Source organism: Magallana gigas, chromosome 10 (genome assembly GCF_963853765.1).
Source record: "Magallana gigas chromosome 10, xbMagGiga1.1, whole genome shotgun sequence".
NCBI lineage: Eukaryota > Metazoa > Mollusca > Bivalvia > Ostreida > Ostreidae > Magallana > Magallana gigas.
The window spans coordinates 584184-604735 of record NC_088862.1 but is presented as its reverse complement, the minus strand read 5'-3'; positions in this window follow the sequence as shown (position 1 = coordinate 604735).

The following is a 20552-nucleotide window of genomic DNA, read 5'->3' as shown; positions in this document are numbered from 1 at the left end:
CTTCTTCTAAATATCAAACGGGAGACAGGGTGCAATGATATAATGAGAAACTGAAATGTTTTAGTTTTACTTTGATTGATGGGGTTCGAAATCATGGGTGAGGGGTATTTTAATTATGTATTAAAAGCATGTCTAAAGTTAGTGTTTACAATTTCGTTTTAAAGTTACGCATATTCATATTTTTAAGCACATTTCTACGAAACGCGGGAAATTATGATGTAAACATTTTAAAAAACAATGAAATGTCTTCACAACCAGAACAATGTCGGTATCTTTGCTGGTTACTTTGGAAAATGTGAAATGGAGCCTGAACTAACTTTATGTTTATATTGTCACTCACCATTTGCTAATTATTCCACTTTTATGTTTGCAACTTGATTTATAAATATACAATTTTGAAATCGATGCCATATAAATCAATATATACGATTCAATTACCTAAAAATTTATACTATAATAATTTGTTTCATATTTTTGCAATTAAAATTTACTTGTGTACCATATTATTTCTACGAACAATTAAACAAGGGTAATTAAAAAAACAAATACAAAAAACCCCCCAAAACAACCAACACATATATTGTGATGAGCTGACTAGCTTGTTCTTCTAATCAACTAACAAGTAAAAAAAGTCGTATATGCGCTTAGGTTGGTTATTTATTTTTGATTTTCGGTTTCTCCTTTTCATTGATTTATTTATCTAATTATTTATTATATCATTAGTCATCTTATGAATTGATTAAATGTTTTGAAGAATAATGAATTTTTCCCGGGTACCTTTTTAAAAAATTTTGTTCGTAAATTAAAAAAAAAGCAGCAGAATTAAATGTAATTTTCAATCATTTTGATAAAGAAATATATGAGTGATTGTGTATTTTTAAATGATGTTTTTACTTTTAAATGACCGTAAAAATATGTGCATGTGGTTATCTAGAGTTTTTGAGATATGGGGCCCTAAAAATACATATTCTTTATAACTGGATTTCAAACATCGGGCTCGAAAACAACAAAGGCTCCTACCCTGCATGGGGGCTTAAATTTTTGGTGACATCTACTAGTGGTATACCACTACCACTGTGAAAATATGGTTAATTGGTCATCTTTAGAATTTGAGATTCGGGTCCCCACTTATAGAACACTATTCAATCATTATAATGGGGTTTTAAACATAGGGCCCTGAAACATCAAGGGCCACTACCCTGAGGGCTGAAATTTTCAGAGTCATCTTCAAGTGGTAAACCACTGCCACTATAAAAATATGGTAATATGGTCATCTCTAGTTTATGAGACATTGGACCCTAAAGAATATGCACTATAATTATTATAAAAGGATTTTAAGAATCGGGCTCTGAAACATCGGAAACAATTTTCCTCTAAAACGGAGGTTTAGCCTGGATGAAATTCTCACAAACAGACAAACAGTCTGATAGATTTATCAAGAAATTCTTAAAACATTCTCGTTTAATACAATTTCAGAACTTGTAAAACTTTTTTTCAATAAATTACCTAAATTAAGTTCTATGTGTAATTCCATTACACACATGTTCAACTTTCAGCATTGTCTATAAAAATAATAAATCGGCAAAACAAAACTTAACCTGTACAGATGAATGCAGATATACATGTATGCAACTTGGGAGTGTAGAAACATTGATTTTAATCCTAACTGGATTTCCATAAATATTTTTTTATAAAATCTGAACCAAAAACGTGAGGGAGAAACCCTACTATGGGGGAAAAGCTACTATATACTAGGTTTTCCGGGGGGAAAGGCTACCATGGGGGAAAAACTGCTATACAACACCGGGACTTGAAAAAACTGATAATTGAACAATGTTGTTTAAAGATATTACCAGTGCACTCCCAGTAAATGAGATATAACATCATATTTCTTCTTCAAAATTATCTTATCGCACAGGCGTTTTGTGTGAAGTTGTGTTTGTCCTATAGCATGTTGAGTTGACTTGTGTTTGCGCGATAGCGCATTATTTGAACTCGTGTTACCGCAACGGCGAGTTGTGTAAATGTGTAAGCGCGATGTCGGGTTGTGTAACGTTGAATAAGTGCTACGGAAAATTGTTTGATCAGCGCGACAGCGTGATGTTTAAAGTAGTATGAGCGTGTTGTGTAACAGTTCGACCGCCAGTCAAGTGTACATTAGTAGCGTTAGCTCGATAGAGAATCATTTGAAGTTGCTTTACCACGATGGTGAGTTGTGCAACGTTTTGTCATTTGCGTTGCATTTATGAGACGTCTAGGTTTGTGAGAGCTCAACGAGGAATTGTCTATATCTAAATTGTGTTAGCGCAACAACGAGTCATGGAATGTAGTATTAGTGCGACGGCAAATTGTATGAGGGTGCGTTAGCGCACGGTGTGTTTTGCGATAGTGCGGCGACGTTAACCGTGGCAGCGCGGTGGCATTATTCTTGGTAGTAAGGCGGCGTTATATTCGTGATAGCGCGCCAGCGTTAGTTTTGATAGCCCTATGGCGATATTTGTAGCAGTGCAGCGGTTTTAATTGCGCCGCGCGGCGCGGCGGCGTTATTCATAGTAGCGCGGCGGCGTTGTGGGATTTTTAGCGCACTGTTGAGCTTTTGAAATAAACCATATCATGGCAGCATCGTAGTATAAATCGATTATTCAAAGAAATTTGTTCTAAAATATACCTGACCCCGGATTAATTGATGTATGTCTTGATAATATTATTATTCAAAATTCAACACATCATTCACAAGCCTTCTTTCTTATTTAGTGCTAAAGAACTGTTCAGATCACCTTTAATTATTTTAACTAGCCCCCCCCCCCCTCCCAACGATAATGAAGGCGACACGGGCGAAAAATGGGGTATATGTACGTTTCCCTGAATACAAGTACCGATTTTGAACCACGTTCAAATAGCCAAAATTAAAAACAAACTTAATCCTTCTTTGACATGAATTATCTCGATATTATGGTGTTCCGATGGGGCCACTTCGACCTTCGCACTTTCGCCTTTAGGTCGAAGATGCGAGAGTGCGAAGTTGCAAACGCGAGAGAGCGAGAGTGCGACGGCGAAGGAGCAAAAGTGCGAAGATGCGACGGCGAAGCGCGAAGATGCGATGGCGAAGGCGAAGGAGCGATACTCCTATCGCTCCTTCGCCTTCGCAACTTCGCACTCTCGCCTTCGCCTTTTTTGATAGCATTCAGAAAGTCTCGGTTGATTACATAGAATTTGATGCAGGCACCTTACTCGCCAAGGTTTTCCGATTAATCCATGATATTATTGGTACGCATGCGCTAGGCCATTGTGCTAACTATAAATGAGTATAAATATTTTAATGTGTATATATGTTTAGTAGTGGTGGCTATGCCTAATCATTATATACTCCACATAAAATGTAATGTCCACCATAATGTATACATATGCACTTCCAGAATCCGTCACTTACCAGCTGCCTGTTTACCGTGGATCAAACACAGTAACATTCGAATTTCATTATGCGACACTCCTTGATCATGTATGGATCTAGAGGGGGAGAGGGGGTCCGCCGCCCCGCCCCCCGGAAAATTCAATATTAATAACTTCACATATGTGGTGAAGGGGGAGAAAGGGTCCGGATCCCATCCCCCCGGGAAATATAATTTTATTACCTTTATAAAATAAAATCTCCAAAATATGTCTCAGACCACCCCCCCCCCTCCCCGACAAATATAATTATCCATCGACCACCCCCCCCCCCCTTCCCCCGAAAAAGTTATGGATCTGCGCAGGCTGTTGAAAATAAATTCTAAAAATTCATCGTCTGCCTCAGATGTCCTTTTTTACAGGTCAAATTGTCTTTAAACGATAGAGAGCTCCACAATTATAAAAAGGCGAAGGCGAAAGCGCGAAGGTGCGAAGGCGAGAGTGGAAAGTTGCGATGGCGAAGGAGCGATAGTAGTATCGCTTCTTCGCCTTCGCAACTTCTCACTTTCGCCTTCACATCTTCGCGCTTCGCCGTCGCATCTTCGCACTATCTCTCCTTCGCCGTCGCACCTTCGCACTTTCGACCTAAATGCGAAGTCCGATGGTCGATGTGGCCCCATCGGAACATGTGCCATACAATATCCCATTTTTATGCAATGTTTTCTGATCTCACATGTACATTCATTAGGTTTGCAATGTATAGTTAACATTATATTGTAGAAATGGAATACAAAATAAAATAATAAGAATGGAAAAAATATAGGGTTTGTTCCTGTTTTATGTCGGCCATCAGTAGATTTATAGTATCTGGCCAACATAGATATAGAAAGATAAAATATCTCTTCAGGACGTAATTCATAAGACTTGAGTTTCTTAACGAACAATCATTAGAGCCAAAATACTGTCTGATGAAAATCCAAACAAGCATCTTTGCCTATGTCTGTCTGTGTATTTGTCTGTCTGTGTATTTGTCTGTCTGTGTATTTGTCTGTCTGTGTATGTGTCTGTCTGTGTATTTGTCTGTCTGTGTATTTGTCTGTCTGTGTATGTGTCTGTCTGTGTATTTGTCTGTCTGTGTATTTGACTGTCTGTGTATTTGTCTGTCTGTGTATTTGTCTGTCTGTGTATTTGTCTGTCTGTGTATTTGTCTGTCTGTGTATTTGTCTGTCTGTGTATTTGTCTGTCTGTGTATTTGTCTGTCTGTGTATTTGACTGTCTGTGTATTTGTCTGTCTGTGTATTTGTCTGTCTGTGTATTTGTCTGTCTGTGTATTTGTCTGTCTGTGTATTTGTCTGTCTGTGTATTTGTCTGTCTGTGTATTTGTCTGTCTGTGTATGTGTCTGTCTGTGTATTTGTCTGTCTGTGTATTTGTCTGTCTGTGTATTTGTCTGTCTGTGTATTTGTCTGTCTGTGTATTTGTTTGTCTGTGTATTTGACTGTCTGTGTATTTGTTTGTGTATTTGTTTGTCTGTGTATTTGTCTGTCTGTGTATTTGTCTGTCTGTGTATTTGTTTGTCTGTGTATTTGACTGTCTGTGTATTTGTCTGTCTGTCTGTGTATTTGTCTGTCTGTGTATTTGTCTGTCTGTGTATTTGTTTGTCTGTGTATTTGTCTGTCTGTGTATTTGTTTGTCTGTGTATTTGTCTTTCTGTCTGTCTGTGTATTAGTCTGTCTGTCTGTCTGTCAGCCTTTCTCTCTCCCTCTCTCATAAGGCTGATATTTCGGTATATGTTGTTTATTCCCAGTTATTTTGCCGTCGAGGCAGTGTCAATTGTTACTTCTGTGGTATAAGGGAGATAACTCTTATGTATTCATCAACTTTCCCGTGTACTAGACCGGTATATCCATGTATTTTGTTAAGCTTACAAAATTTTGTTTGATTTATTTCTTTTAATGAATAACAATTGTGACCGCCAGAATTAAATTTTACATTAAAAATAACACGAACATTAAGTTGACCGATGAGCTTCATGCGATTTTGGTTGTTTTTTTTAAAATTATTTATTTACCAAGAACACTTAAAATGAGAAAAAGCCCGCTCTCCATACAAAGTCTAATTGGAACCGTCCATAGTTCTTGAAGACGGAAAATCCAGAACAAGTGAATTATATCTGTGAATCTCCACGGCGGAACTCAATACACACACACGACGCGCATATATATAACTTTTCATGTAACACAATAAACTCTTATATTTACACAGTTCAGTGTCTTTTTCTGTGATATGACTACAAATCGATTTTGTTATGTTTTGTCCAATGCATTTTGACAGTGAATATCTTAATATCTAACGTAAAAAAAAAAAATAAAAAAATAAAAAAAAAGGTTGCAAGGAATCAATCGTTGAATATTATGAGCAGATCCAATACAATTGGACGCAATCAAATCAATTTGTTATTTGTAGAAATCAGAGGTCACTTGAATTTTCGGTGCCTGTTTTGTGGAAGAAGGTGAGATTTTACTGCACATCGGATACCCAAACACCATGACAAAACAGGGTTACGGGTCAGTGGCGTCGGAAGCAAATTGAACAGAAGTAGGGGCTAGACGTCAGGAATCTTAACAAGCGGAATAAAAGGATAAAAGTAGGGAATATGGTTGTGATGCTTTCATCACTTTGTGATGATTTTGTTTTATAAAAATACACATACCCGTGAAAGAAATATTGTCGGAAAAAGTATAAAATACTTCAGCTGGCGAGATATTGAAGTCAATGGTCACCAGACAAGATTATGGGTAACTGTCACAATAACCAAGCGCGGATCAAAATATTTCTCTAGTGAGAAGGAATGTTCAGGAGGTAATGTGGGTTCGCTGGAAGGGAACCGGAGGGGGGGGGGGGGGGGGGTCTTTACGTTACCCCCTTGGTTTGTATGGTGTTAACCCCTCCCACGAAATTACCTTGTGTGGGTTATTTTCTATTTTTTTTCCTACCGATTGTTGTTAAAAACTTTTTTTCAAACTATATAATGTGATCTAACACTTTTAATACATATGACTATGCCACTGCTAATAGCCTTTTGAAATCAAAGTATACCGAACAAGAGGCCCAGGGGCCACATCGCTCACCTGAGCAACAATTGCCTTCATTCTGATCAAATTAGCATTACAGTATCAAAATATCTTGACAACTGAGTACAGTAGATCTTGCTAAAAAAAAATTGAAAATCTGCCAATTTTTATCCACCTCTTATTTTTTGGTAAATACCAAGCCCCTTTTGTTGTTGTACCTGTAAGAAGATTTTTCTCTATTCCTATATACCCCCCCCCCCATTTCATGGCCCCACTTTTCTCTAGGGAATCATGGTTTCTTAAATCTGCATAACCTGTGCTTTCACACTAAGTACTGAGTTTTGAACCGAAAACTTTCCCAGAATACTTTTAAAGATTTTCTCTTTATATTCCTATGTAAAAATTCAAACCGCCATCACGGTCCCGCCCTACCACTAGGGACTGTGATTTTGCAAACTTGAATTTACACTACCGGAGGATGCCTCTATACAATTTTAAACCTTTTCTGGCCAAATAGTCTTTAAAAAGAAGATTTTTAAAGATTTTCTCTATATATTCCTCAGTAAAAATTCATCCCCCATTGTGGCCTCACCATACCACTGGACTATTATTTAAACAAACTTGAATCTATATGATCTGGGGATGCTTCCACTCAAATTTGGGCTTTCCTGGCCTAATAGTTTTGAGAAGAAGACTTTTAAAGATTTTCTCTATCTATAAAAATTTATCCCCAATTGTGACCCCGCCCTACCACCAGGGACAATGATTTGAACAAACTTGAATCTATACTTCCTAAGGATGGTTACATGCCAATTTGAGCTTTCTAGGCCAAATAGTTTTGAGAAGAAGATTTTTAAAAGATTTCCTCTATATATTCCTATATAAAACCTGATCCCCCAATTGTGGCCCCACCCTACCCCCGGGGACCATGATTTGAACAAACTTGAATCTACACTATCTGAGGATGCTTCCACTCAAATTTGAGCTTTCCTGGCCTAATAGTTTTTGAAAAGAAGATTTTTAAAGATTTTCTCTATATATTCCTATGTAAAACATGACCCCCTATTGTGGCCCCACCCTACCCCCGGAGACCATGATTTGATCAAACTTGAATTTACACTACCTAATGATGCCTCCACACAAGTTTAAGCTTTCAGGCCGAATAGTTTTTGAGAAGAAGATTTTTAAAAAATACCAACAAATTTTCAATAATTCTCAATTATCTCCCCTTTAAAGAGGGCGTGGCACTTCATTTGAACAAACTTGAATTCCCTTCACCTAGTGGTGCTTTGTGCCAAATTTAGTTGAAATCTGTTTAGTGGTTCTTGAGAAGAAGATGAAAATGTGAAAAGTTTACAACAACGACAACAACGACGACGACAGACAACGGAGAAATTGTGATCAGAAAAGCTCACTTGAGCCTTTGGCTCAGGTGAGCTAAAAAAGGTTAAGTTTACAATACAATAAGTTGTTAAAGTTTGTTTCTGGAAGAACAGAGTTTGAAAATTTTCTTAATAAATTTTGACAATTTCTTTTACTTTTTTAATCTTTAGTTTTTAAGATCTGTGTACAAACATAGAATTGTGAGCAAATCTCTGTATCTTGCTTATAATTCGAAGCTTAACACTCAAATATGGTTAGTAAATAGAAATTGTAAACAATTAAACACAAGAAACATGCACTATAACAAATAAAGAACACAATTTATTTTTTCGAAATGAATCATATATAAACATGTACATATACCTACATATTTCTGACAGCGATATCAAACTCTATTTAAACTGAATAAACTCGAGAAAATGCCGAGCATCTCAACAAAACCTATTGCATTAATCTACCATTACGCAAAAGATAATGCCGAATTACCGATAGAATGAATTGTATTTCAGTACCTTTTTGATACATCAGATTTTGCTTAATTTGCGCAGGTAAACGGTTAACTGTTTGATTTACCGAAGTCTCTGTTTGATTTGATACGTAAAAATCACGAAATAAAGACGATAGTTCCCAGGTTACAAAGCATAAATAAGAAAACGAAACGAAAATCAGAACAAGCTAACACCAATTAACGTCATGTGTGAAAACTGTCAACGCATTGAAATATTTAGCCTCAATTTACTTCACAAAATCGGCACCAATATATTTTGCATGTTTCAAAAATTTCCCTTCATTCGCGAACTGTTGCACAACGAGCAAATTCATCATAGTCAGATCGACCCTTTTTCGTATAATGTCATGGCTGCTTTAAACAAAGAACCTCGTTTTAGAAGTATGGAATACGAGTCTTGGTAAAATGGGTACGCAAACCCGGGCCGTGGCAAAATAAAAGCCGGGGCAGATCGGCAATCGTCAATGCCAAATACGCATTATTTTGCAGCAATATTTACAGCAAATACAAATATACTTGTCCATCAAATATCCTGAAATTTTAATGAGATTGGCAGATTAGTAACTGCCAATCTTTTGTTTTGCCCAGGCCAAGTCTTGTCTACCCATTTTACCGGATGCCGAATCCGAAGCTATTAAACTGATTGAAACGTTAACACGCCTTTCCTTTATTATTATTTTCGTAATAACTCAGATTTGAAACAGAATTAGACCTTAATTTTTGCAATTTACATTTTCCTTCCAATAAGGATAATTTATGCTAAACTACGTTGAATTGGAATCAGTAGTTCTTGAGAAGAAGATTTTTAAAAATGCACCCCCCTTTTTCTACAGTTTCAAGGTTTTCTCCACTTTGAATACAGATCGGACTTTTATTTCTGCAATTTATATTCGCCCTCCCACAAGGATGCTTTGTGCCAAATTTGATTGAAATTGGATAAGCGGTTTTAGAGAAGAAGTTCAAAATGTAAAAAGTTTACAGACGGACAGACAGACGGACAGACGGACGGACGGACGGACGGACAGACGGACGACGGACAAAAAGTGATCAGAATAGCTCACTTGAGCTTTCAGCTCAGGTGAGCTAAAAACTGACGGGAGTTGATTGTATCGATGTTTATTTTTTTTAAATCAATGATATGTTATTTTGCATTACAAGTACGGGTAGTTCTAATCTGTATTTGAATTATGCACATTTTTATAATACAATGTATGAATATTTGGAAGTTTTCGACACAAGAATGTTGATAAAACCCCATATGAATCATGTTAAGTAATATTTAAGGATATAATTAAATCAATCTAACTATGTATCAGTAATAGAAATATTTCTGGAAAGTTTATGGATCCAATCAATATTGAACTCTAGTCTCGTTCAGCCAAACGCTCGGCGGTCGCCGTTAATCGCCGACAAGCAAGAGAGACTCTCTGCTTGTCGCAGATCTACGGAGACAGCCGAGCGTCGAGTTGAATAAGACTATATTGACCTCTGGCGTAAGAATACATACGACTACAAAAATTATATAAATTGTTCGTACCATTTAAAATCTGACTATTTTCAAAGTATTTATGAATAAGTTTCCTTAAAAACAATACCTTACCATACATTTTATCGAATTTATAAGTTATTTTTAAGAACTAAGTCTTGTCAGCGGCGATGATTTGTGCTTTGGTCCAAACACTGTTTCACTTTCGGTTTGTCAGAGTAACTGCATAGGAGAGTTGATTAAAATCAACTCACAAAAAGATTGCAGGATGTAGAGTTTGGTGTGTAATGTTTTGAAATTATATTTCACTATTTGTTTTAAATTTTACAAAACTGTTTCCTATAGCAAAGTTTATGCATTTATTTTAAGACACTGGAGGAGCGCTGTCCTGTCCAGACTTCTAGTTCAAGTGTTCTGTAAGAAGCTCCTCATTATTAATGTAAAGCTGGACTGTTGTTGTAAAACTTATTCCCTATATAGCTACTTTAAAACCACAAAATGTTGATCCACCCCTTTATAAGTCAGATATTGATGAGTAAACAAATTTTCAAGGTACACAGGTAAGTGTACCGTCTAAGTATAAATTATATTTGTGTATATATGATCGATTTATCTTATCCAATCAAAAGACCGTATAACATTATATGTCTGATCAAAAAACAATTAAAAATATTATTCCAATCAATTCCTTATTTATACTACTCTGTTAATTATCGGCCATCATCGGAACGTTTCATTCGCATCTTCGAAGATGTAAGGTGCATCTTCACTTGTGACAGGAAGAGAAAATGTTTGTCAGATTCACGGTCTATGGTGCACTATTACTCTCTCTTATAGTAGCCTAGCAACTTAGTTTTCCGCTGCATTGTCACGTGACCTCATATACACGAGCGCGTCGCAGCACCGGCGTTCAGTGCCGTAGAAGAGGAAGGAGAGAGAAGATCGACGACACAGACAGTACGGGTTGGTAGATTTGCTACACTTACATAGTATTAATAGTTTACTTTAGACCAGCTTTATTAAATGTTTGTATGTTGATTGCTTTATAACGTAGGTTTGTCAAATTGATAGTTTTAAGAGAGAAACATATTGCCGGTTTTGTTGATTTTGTTCATAGGGGTCGCCTTATACAGAGACGTGATCCATTTTGACTCGCCTGCTTTCGGTTAGAGCAAGTTAAAACAAGACAAAAACAGTAATATTTCTTAATCTTTTTTTTATTAAGGTCTTCTGTTCCCAGCGGAAAACCTTATAGTGATTGTTGTGTGTTTTCTTTCTTATTAGGGTCTTCCGAATAGAACACACGGACTTTCGATCTTATAGAGATTGTATAGTTTATTTTTCGCCCTTATTTGTCGGCAGAATTTCTCGGAGATGACTCTTTACAATTTCATAAAATTTTAAGGTGTATGATAATACCTTGAGGTGTTTTTCTTTCCATTTTTTTTTAATTCGTGTCCGGTGTTCCGTTTCCTGTCACTCGTCAAAAAACTTGGTTCTCTCGAGAGCTCAGAAACTGTAAAAGCTTTGTATCAAAACTTTGTGGGATGATAGACTTATGTCTGTAGATGTGTTTAAATTATTTTGTTTGATTCGTTGTAACTTCCTGTCGTCACCGGAAGTACCTAAAATTATATTTTACCTATTTGGTTTTTTTTTTACATGAAATGAATAAATTCGTAAAAAAACCTCATAAAATGAACAAAAAGTTATACTTTCTGTGAGGTATCTCAATTATCTCAGGTAGCTTTATTGAAAAAATCTTGTACCCGCGAGATCTCAGAACTATTAAGTGATAAATACATGAAACTTACAACAATGATAGACATTTATAGGAAGATATGTAAAACTGGTTTAATTTTGTCGACCGTCACTTCCGGTCCTCGCCAGAAGAGTTCAAGCAAATCAAGATTTTTATGAGTTTAACTGTTTATATTTGACAATTTAAAGAACAAATGATAAGCAATAAAGAACTGTCGTCTTAAGTTCTAGAAATACTAACTTTTCTTGGTTTAAGCACTTCCGTTTGTCCAAAAAAGATTGATTCCATGAAATCTCAATAACGGTAACAAACTATCAAACTTTGTGGGATGATAGACTTTGGTGCTTAAACTATTTTGTTTGCCACCAGAAGCACTTTAAAAATTATTCCATTTACCTATTTCATCTTTGCGATGTTGAATAATGGAAAAAGTTCTTTAGTTTTAATAATAATATCTAGGTCAAGTATAATGTTGGGTACAACCAAACACTTTTTGACAGAGTTATGTACTTTGGACTTAGAAAAAAATCATTTTTTTGCAGTTTAGGTTCATTCTCTTTGCAAATGTTCCAAAGGGAGGGGGATACGTGTTTTACAAACATCTCGTGTTAGTGTGATTATATATATGAGATACAGGATGCTCAATAAAAGGTATAATGGAGGTTGACAAATATTTTGAGGGTATTGCATAAGCAATACTCGTCCCCTACCAGTTTGTATTATTCTATGAAAGCTTCGAAGCATACAGCTATTTCAAAACTATCATATACGAGATCTTGTTTTAATTATAAGAGATTTTATCTATACAGTTGATATCGAAATAAAATACAAATCAGGTTAAAAAAACCTCTTTTCCTGTAATTTTGCCAAGTCCATTAGGTATTCGCAGGTAGATATTTGTGAAAACGATACACTGTTATGCACACTATCATTACCTACCACATACTGGCCCCGTTTATTAGATACACATCGAACCCTCAAATATCTGTGACATTGTTAATATACCTGTTAACTTTATGATGTTATTAACACTATAAGCTTAGTGTTGGTGTTAAAAATGTTAAATTCGACTTTTATTTCCAGAAGAGGTCCACCTCTGCAAGAACAGCACCATCTTTACTGTTTAAGTCCAGCTTTGCAAAAACAACACTACCTACACAGGTTAAGTTCAGCTCTCTGTAAGAACAATACCATCTTCACATGTTAAGGTCGGCTTTCTGCAAAATCGACAACTTTTCACAATTCAGATTATTTTATTTTGATGCTTTTTAGCTCACCTGAACCGAATATTCAAGTAAGCTTTTCTGATTACCTCTTGTTCAATATCCGTCCGTCTTTCCATCCATCTGTCATTTTTTTGGGTCAAATTTAACCAAACTTGGTACAATGTATCTTTAAAGGGAACACTGCACACGGAAAGCCAATATCTATATCATAGCTTGTATCTTTGATAAACATTCTAAATGATTTAAATTGCTAACCCCAGAGTAATACTGGGGCCACAAGAGGCTCACAGTTTGATGACATTGAAATGTATAACCTGTTTTAAAATCTCCTTCCCAAAAATTACATTGCTACAATTTCTAAGATTACTTTGCAAATATCCTCAGATTTTGTAGATTGTAGAATGTTAAAATTGTGTCCCGGACTGATAAGGGGCCTCAAGAAGTGATAAAGGTTTAACATAGAAATATATATATATGGGGAAAATTTAAAAACCAAAACAGTATGATTTGATGTACTGGTGTTGAGATAAGCAGTGTGTTTCATGGGCCTCTTGTTCTATTCAAAGGACTGTGTATGAAACACGATCATCCTTTATTTGTTTCTAGGTCACTTGGGTCAGTCAGGTGACCTATTGCAAATGTCTTTGTCCATCATCCACCACCATGTGTTGTACGTCGACCATCGTGTGTTAACAATCTTACATTTTGAACTTCTTCTAAAAAAAATAAATTGTTACCATGTTTGATGTAAAGCACCTCTATAGCAAAAAAAATTGTGATATTAATGGTGCCACAAGCGGGTCAAAATATACAAAAAGCAATTTTTCCAAATTTTATTTCTTGGTAGGTCATGGGATCAAATCCTGTGATGCCCAAAGGCCTTCTCCGAATATTGATCAAGTACCATTCAAGTTTATATCCAAGTGAGCGTTTTAAAGTTCACTTTGCTTTAAGGCTCTGGTGAGCTATTCTAATCAAAATTTTCTGTTGTTGTTGGCTAACTTTTTACTCATATCCAAATTGTTCTCTAGAACCACTGGACCAATTCAATCAAATTTGGGGATATTGTTTATAGATATGAGTGCCAAGTTTATTCAAATCAAAGAGATGGTTTACAAATATGTACATTGATGATGACTTCTATAGAAACAACTATTTTTTTTTTTATAAAAAAAAAATTAGGTTATACCTGCTGATACTTCAACATGAGCATCGCAGTGAGTTGTCATTACTGTAGCTTTGTCTCCTATATCTTCATTACCTAATGTGTTGACTCCACTGCAGAAATCAATGTCTTTTAAGTCCTCATCTCTTTTATCTGAAAGTGCAACTTTTTTATCATCTCGCTTTGCAAATTGTATTACTTGTTAGAAAATCAAATGCAATATTTTTGGGTGTACTTTTTGTTCCATACCTGTGAAAGCATTGGACTGCCCATAGGATTTGGGTTGGTTTTCCTGTACATGTAAGTTAGGTTGAATTTCTTGTCCTGAGGAGTTGGATAGGTTGTCTTGTTTATGTGAGCTATCATTTCCACCTGCCAGAGGAATTATTCGGCTATTAGTTTTTAGCCAATAAAGAGTACATGTATGTACGATATGTTGAGCAAATGTACTCATAATTTTAAATTAAAGTTACATTAAAATTTATTTACCTTTTTCATTATCTTGAAACGGTACCTCAAAGGAACTTTTAGCTAAGTAAGGTTTGTCATCAAGAATTTCTGAAATAATGAACAAGCTTTGTAATTAAATACACTTATTATATCAACGCTATATATTCAGGAATGTACTTAGCTTTCTTAGATAAAGGAAAAAATAGTGCTTTATATATTACTTATCAGAGGCTGGTCTTAGGATTTTTAATACATAGTTAAAGGAAGTAATTCTCATGCCATAGTGTATCCTAGAGTTTTGATTATAGAATTTGTCTTTAGTTGTTATTAATTGTAGGGTTTTTACCTTCATTTCGTAGTATTTCTTTCCCTCAAACACTTTAATTTTAGGAAGTGGTAGCTGAATTTGCTTGGTTTCAAACTCTGTAAGGCATTTAGTCCAGGTCATGCTAATTCCTTCTTTATAATCTTGTAAGTTTGAGATCTGAAGTGTAGAGTGGAGGGGAGTGGTTGTTCTAAACGTTTTGGTCCATCATGAAAGACAATTTGATCTCCTTCAGTAGACCACCAGTAATTTTTCCCAAATAGAAGGTAATCTGCAATCTGTTCAAAATGAGTCTGAAATAAGTATGGCATTGACTTAAGAAGATGAAGTGGGAAAGTTGTATCTTCTGCTGGTGGCAGGAGCTTTGCCTGGTGGCTGATAATAGATTTCTGTTGCTTGCACAGGGCGAAAAACCATCTTTAAGCAAGTCCTTAAAGGTGGCTTAAAGGTTACTTACAGGAGCGATACAACCTTTAAGCCGCCTTTAAGTCACCTTTAAGCAAGTGCTTATAGGTCCTCAATGTCCAAACTTCTTTAAGCCACTCTTTACACTGCCTTTACACTGTCTTTAAGTGGCCTTTAAGTCAATATTGATCAAGCTGAACAATAAAAACATATATTAAATGCAAAAGCTCTTTTATAGAGATGGGAGGGGGTCATCCGAGTGATAATATAATTTCCAAGGAAGGGGGGGGTGTTCCAGGCGGTTTTAATCGTCGCTCCATTAAACACAGATCGCTATCATCAGCACCGCTCCGATGGACACAGATTGCCGTTATAAAATTCTTTATAATTTTTGGGGGGTTTCAAAATTATTGTAGGGATGAGCGCAGTCTCTGTATCTTAATATGTGCATAAAACTAATTAAAGTATGTTTGTTTCCTATTATAAATTAATTGGTGAAAAAAATCTCTCTCTCTCTCTCTCTCAGTTCATCCGGTTATTAAACAAAATAAAGATAATGAACCAAAAATGCATGATTTAATTTGTTAATCGGTTTAAGGTTTGTATTTTTATTTTCAATTTTCATTATTTCTAACTCTAGATCTGCTAGATACATGTTAAAGATGAAAAGACTCCCAACTGCCTTTGTTATATCGGGCAGGATATTACTGCTTTGTTTGTCTAGACATAGTTTTGTTCGTTTGTGTATATCTAATTAGAGTCTATTGTTTGTCCAACTTAAGAAAACCCCTGGAACTAACACAGAATATACAAGATATACACAACAGTTGTGTCGTGTGCCCAGGTGCATGTTTGTGTATATCTAATTAAAGTCTATTGTTTGGCCAACTTAAGAAAACCCCTGGAACTAACACAGAATATACAAGATAAACACAACAGGTGTGTCGTGTGCCCAGGTGCACGTCAGGTTTTCTAAAGGCGTTGAATCTTAGTATGTACGAGTATACGATAAGTCTAGTAAATAAAAGTTAATTTAAATTTGTAATTCATTTTCAAAGTATTATTTCCTAGCTCTGGGTTTCAAAGATGTTACGTCTACAAATTAACGATACATGTATGTAAGAGTAAAATCTTGAGGCTAATTAATTAATGTACCGGTGATTATAAATAGGGGTTGATTATTTAAATATATGTATAAGGGTAAATATGTCAAATATACCCGGCCTGGCACATCATACAATTGTATGTACAAGTCATTTGCAATTGCCACATGCAGTAAATACGTCACCGGTAATTGGTAATTTTGTTTGTTATAGAATTGATAGTCTATAAATCATGTACATACAATAACATGTAAATATTTAAACATATTGGAACGGCGCAGCGATCATGAAAACCGGGAAATTGCGGGAAATTGAACAAATACCCTAATAGTATCAATGCATTTAATTAAAGAAATGATTTCATTTTCTTTCTTACATTTTTATAGCTGTAAATAAGATGAACGTATATCTACTCGGTTTAAATTTATTAACTACATGTAAGAAAGCCTACTATAGTGAACCTAACGGTTTCCATTTAGGTATAATATATTTTTGTTCACTGAAGACCAAGTTCCGTATTTCATTCTAAATACATGCATGCATGTAATTTATAAATTAGATATAATTGATTGTTACAAACTGAATGGTTTGTCAAAATCTTTTCAAGTAAACACATACAATACAGTGATTCAATATCCACTGATATATAGGATATAAAAACGCTCATATATATCTAAGTTGCCGTGGCGTAGAGGGTGTGTGGTGATGCTAGTAAACCAAGGGTCCCGGGTTCAATTCTCACCGTGGCCGGTTTTTTTTGTGTGTTTTTTTTCCCATTTTTCTTTCTAGGACAAAAACCGTTTTAAAACCTTTTCTTTCATAAAGTTAATACATTTTGTTGGAAATTAAGCACAATATTGAATTAATTTTTTTTAATGGCTTAAAGGTAGCTTAAAGGTGGCTTAAAGGTGGCTTAAAGAAGTTTGGACATTAAGGACCTATAAGTTGTCCTTAAAGGTGGCTTAAAGGTGGCTTAAAGATAGTCTTTAAGCTGCCTTTAAGCCATCTTTACGCTTTCTTTAAGCCACCTTTAAGCAATACATATAGCTTAAAGGTAGCTTAAAGGTGGCTAAAAGATCGTCTTTAAGTTACCTTTAAACACCTTTAAGCTATCTTTAAGGAGGACTTAAAGATGGTCATTCATCCTGTGTTGAAGCTACAATTTCCGTTTTCACTCTGCTGTTGCATGTTGTATCTGAGGACTGCATTATCAATGACTTTTCCACATTGTAGACTGGATGTTCTTAATGATATTGGTCTTAAGTCTCCGAAAGATCTTTTTTCCTGCTCTGGTATCAGAGACAGGAGACAAAACAGTCGATATGTTTTAAGCGCATGAACTGTAAGGCCGTGAAAGTGGCACCCATAGAACTTTCGTGATGTCATTTTTTTGGAAACCCAAATTATGCGTTTGCAAATAATCAAATTTATCCCTTACAGATAAATACAGTTATTGAGAATAAATTAGGTAATTTATATCTAACAAAATATCAAATTTTTCCGGAATTTTTTTTCTATACATCATGACTGATACTTTATTTATTCCTGAGCATGCGCTCTTGGCCTTTTCATTTTAATCCTCGGCCGAGTAAACACAGAAATTGAGCAGCGGAAAAAATCAAATACCATCATTGAGGTAAAGTACCCATCCGATTTAATTTAAGCGTCGAAATTGAAAAAAGGACACATCAATTACATTTCTTCAATGTATTTTCATTTTATTGGCTAAAAAATCGTGGACGTGCACGCAGATTAATTTTCAGTTATAGATTAACAAATCGAGATTTGTATGTTAAGTCTTGACAGTTTTCTTGTTTATTTGCAAGAGAATGAGCACTGGAATGTTGAGAGCGGGATCGTCTCGCCGATCGAAAACAAAGTCCCCTTACGCGAGACCTGCTCGATCAACACGATCCATGCCGGCCACGGACCAAGCATGTGGCCCCGCACTGGCCACAGACCAAGCACGTGCTACAGACCCCACCCTGCCCACAGATCAAGCTACGACGTCAAGTGTGCAAAACATCCCCCAAGTTCCAAGCAGTGTCCCTAATGCCTGTGGAATGTATAGCTCACCACCTGCGCAGATGTCAACTATGCCTGCGTTAGAGCCTCAACACAGTCAACCGCAAGGAACCGGTATGTCTACTGTAACATCACCTCTGGTGGCTCAACACGGTACGCATATTATTCCGCTAGTTAGCATTACATCTGATCTTGGTGTTAATGTTTTACTGTCAACACAAGAAAAAATCTGGAATAATGAATACATTGATCTAGCAAAGTTATTGCATTCAGACCCTGCAGCTGAAAATCAACAGCTTCTTGTATTTGAAGATGGGCAAATTAAGATTACAAACAAATCAAAAGATAAGAAAATAGCTTCCATTTCCGAATGGACAGATGCAATTTTAATTTATGCTGCTATATATCTGAAAAGGTTTCCCCAGCATGTCCAGGGTATAATCAAGTATATAAGTTCAATAAGACTAGGGGCATCACGCTCCACAACAATGGGGTGGAGGGACTATGACATACAGTTTCGGTTGAGAAGGGCAAAGAACTATTTGATTAATTGGGAAAACATTGATGCAGAATTGTGGTTATTATATATGGGTCAGGGATCTGTGCCTGAACGGAAGCCTGCTTATAGCTTGCACCAGCACAAGCGCTGTTATGATTTTAATTTGAAGGGTTCCTGTCTCAAAAGAGATTGTAGATTTTCACATAATTGTCTTAAATGTGGTCAAAACCACCCCTCCATTACCTGTTCCAATATTCAAACCACCCATAATACTAGTATGTCCAAAAAGGTTTCCCACAGTGTAGGTCAACAAGGCAATGCCAATTTTCATGCGACTAGATTTCCGAGGCCATTTCGTCAATAAGCATTCAAGTCTTTGGGATTTAGGTTACACCCCAGTCAATGTTTCTGCACTAACCACTTTGTTACAAAACTATCCAAACAAAACTGTAGCAGATCAGCTGTTACATGGGTTTACATTTGGTTTTTCATTGAATTATACGGGTCCAAGGGGTCCTGTATCTTGTAAAAATATGGTGTCTGCTTCAGAAAATAAAGACCAATTGTTAGGTAAATTGAACAAAGAAATACAATTAGGTCGCATTGTTGGCCCATTTGATGTCCCGCCATTTAAAAACTTTCATTGCAGCCCAATAGGAGTTTTACCAAAGAAACAAGGTGGCTTTAGGTTAATTACCAATTTATCTGCTCCTCGCGGAAATAGTATTAATGAATTCATTGATCCTGAAATCTGCAGTGTCAACTATTCGTCATTTGATCAAGCTGTTAACATGGTACAAAACCTTGGTGCAAATGCACAGTTAGGAAAAATGGATATTTCTAATGCTTTTAGATTGTTACCAATAAGACCAGAGGATTTTAGTCTTCTCGGTTTTAAGTTTCTTGACAAATACTATGTAGATAAGTGCTTACCAATGGGTTGTGCCATATCATGTGCATTGTTTGAGAAATTTTCTACTTTCTTACATTGGTCAGTAGAACAGCATAGTAACTTAAATTCCATTGTTCATTATTTAGATGACTTTTTGTTTACTGGAGCTCAAGGGACAGGCAATTGTTCAATATTAATGGATAGTTTTCAGCAAATTTGTTACAGGTTAGGTGTTCCTTTATCAGATGAAAAGACTGAGGGTCCAACAACTTATATTGTATTTTAAGGTTTAGGTTTAGATTCAGTTAGTACATCAATTTTCATTCCAAAAGAGAAAGTTGAAGCATTAAAGAAAGATATACTTCAAATTCAAGGAAAATCCAAAGTTACTTTGAAACAGCTTCAATCATTAGCAGGTTCATTAGCTTTTGTAACGAGGGCCTTACCGGCCGGTAGGACATTTACATGTCGCATTTATGGGCTTATGTCTGGTGTTTCTAAACCATATCATTTTGTACGACTGACAAGAGAAATACGTAGTGATCTTCAGATGGGGTTGAAATTTCTTAATGAATTCAATGGAACTACAAAATTTCCAGATTTACATTGGGAATCTGATAAAAACTTGCATATTTATTCAGATAGTTCAGGGTCAGTAGGATGTGGGGTGATTTTTGAAAGTTCTTGGTCTTATTTATGTTGGCCAGAGGAGTGGAACACGGTTATGAGAAACGATATAACTTTCTTAGAGTTTGTCCCTATAGTTTTAGGATTTTATTTGTGGTCTGACAAGTTGCAAAATAAGAAATTAATACTCCATGTTGACAATCTAGCCTTGGTAGAAATTTTGAATCAAAAAACTTC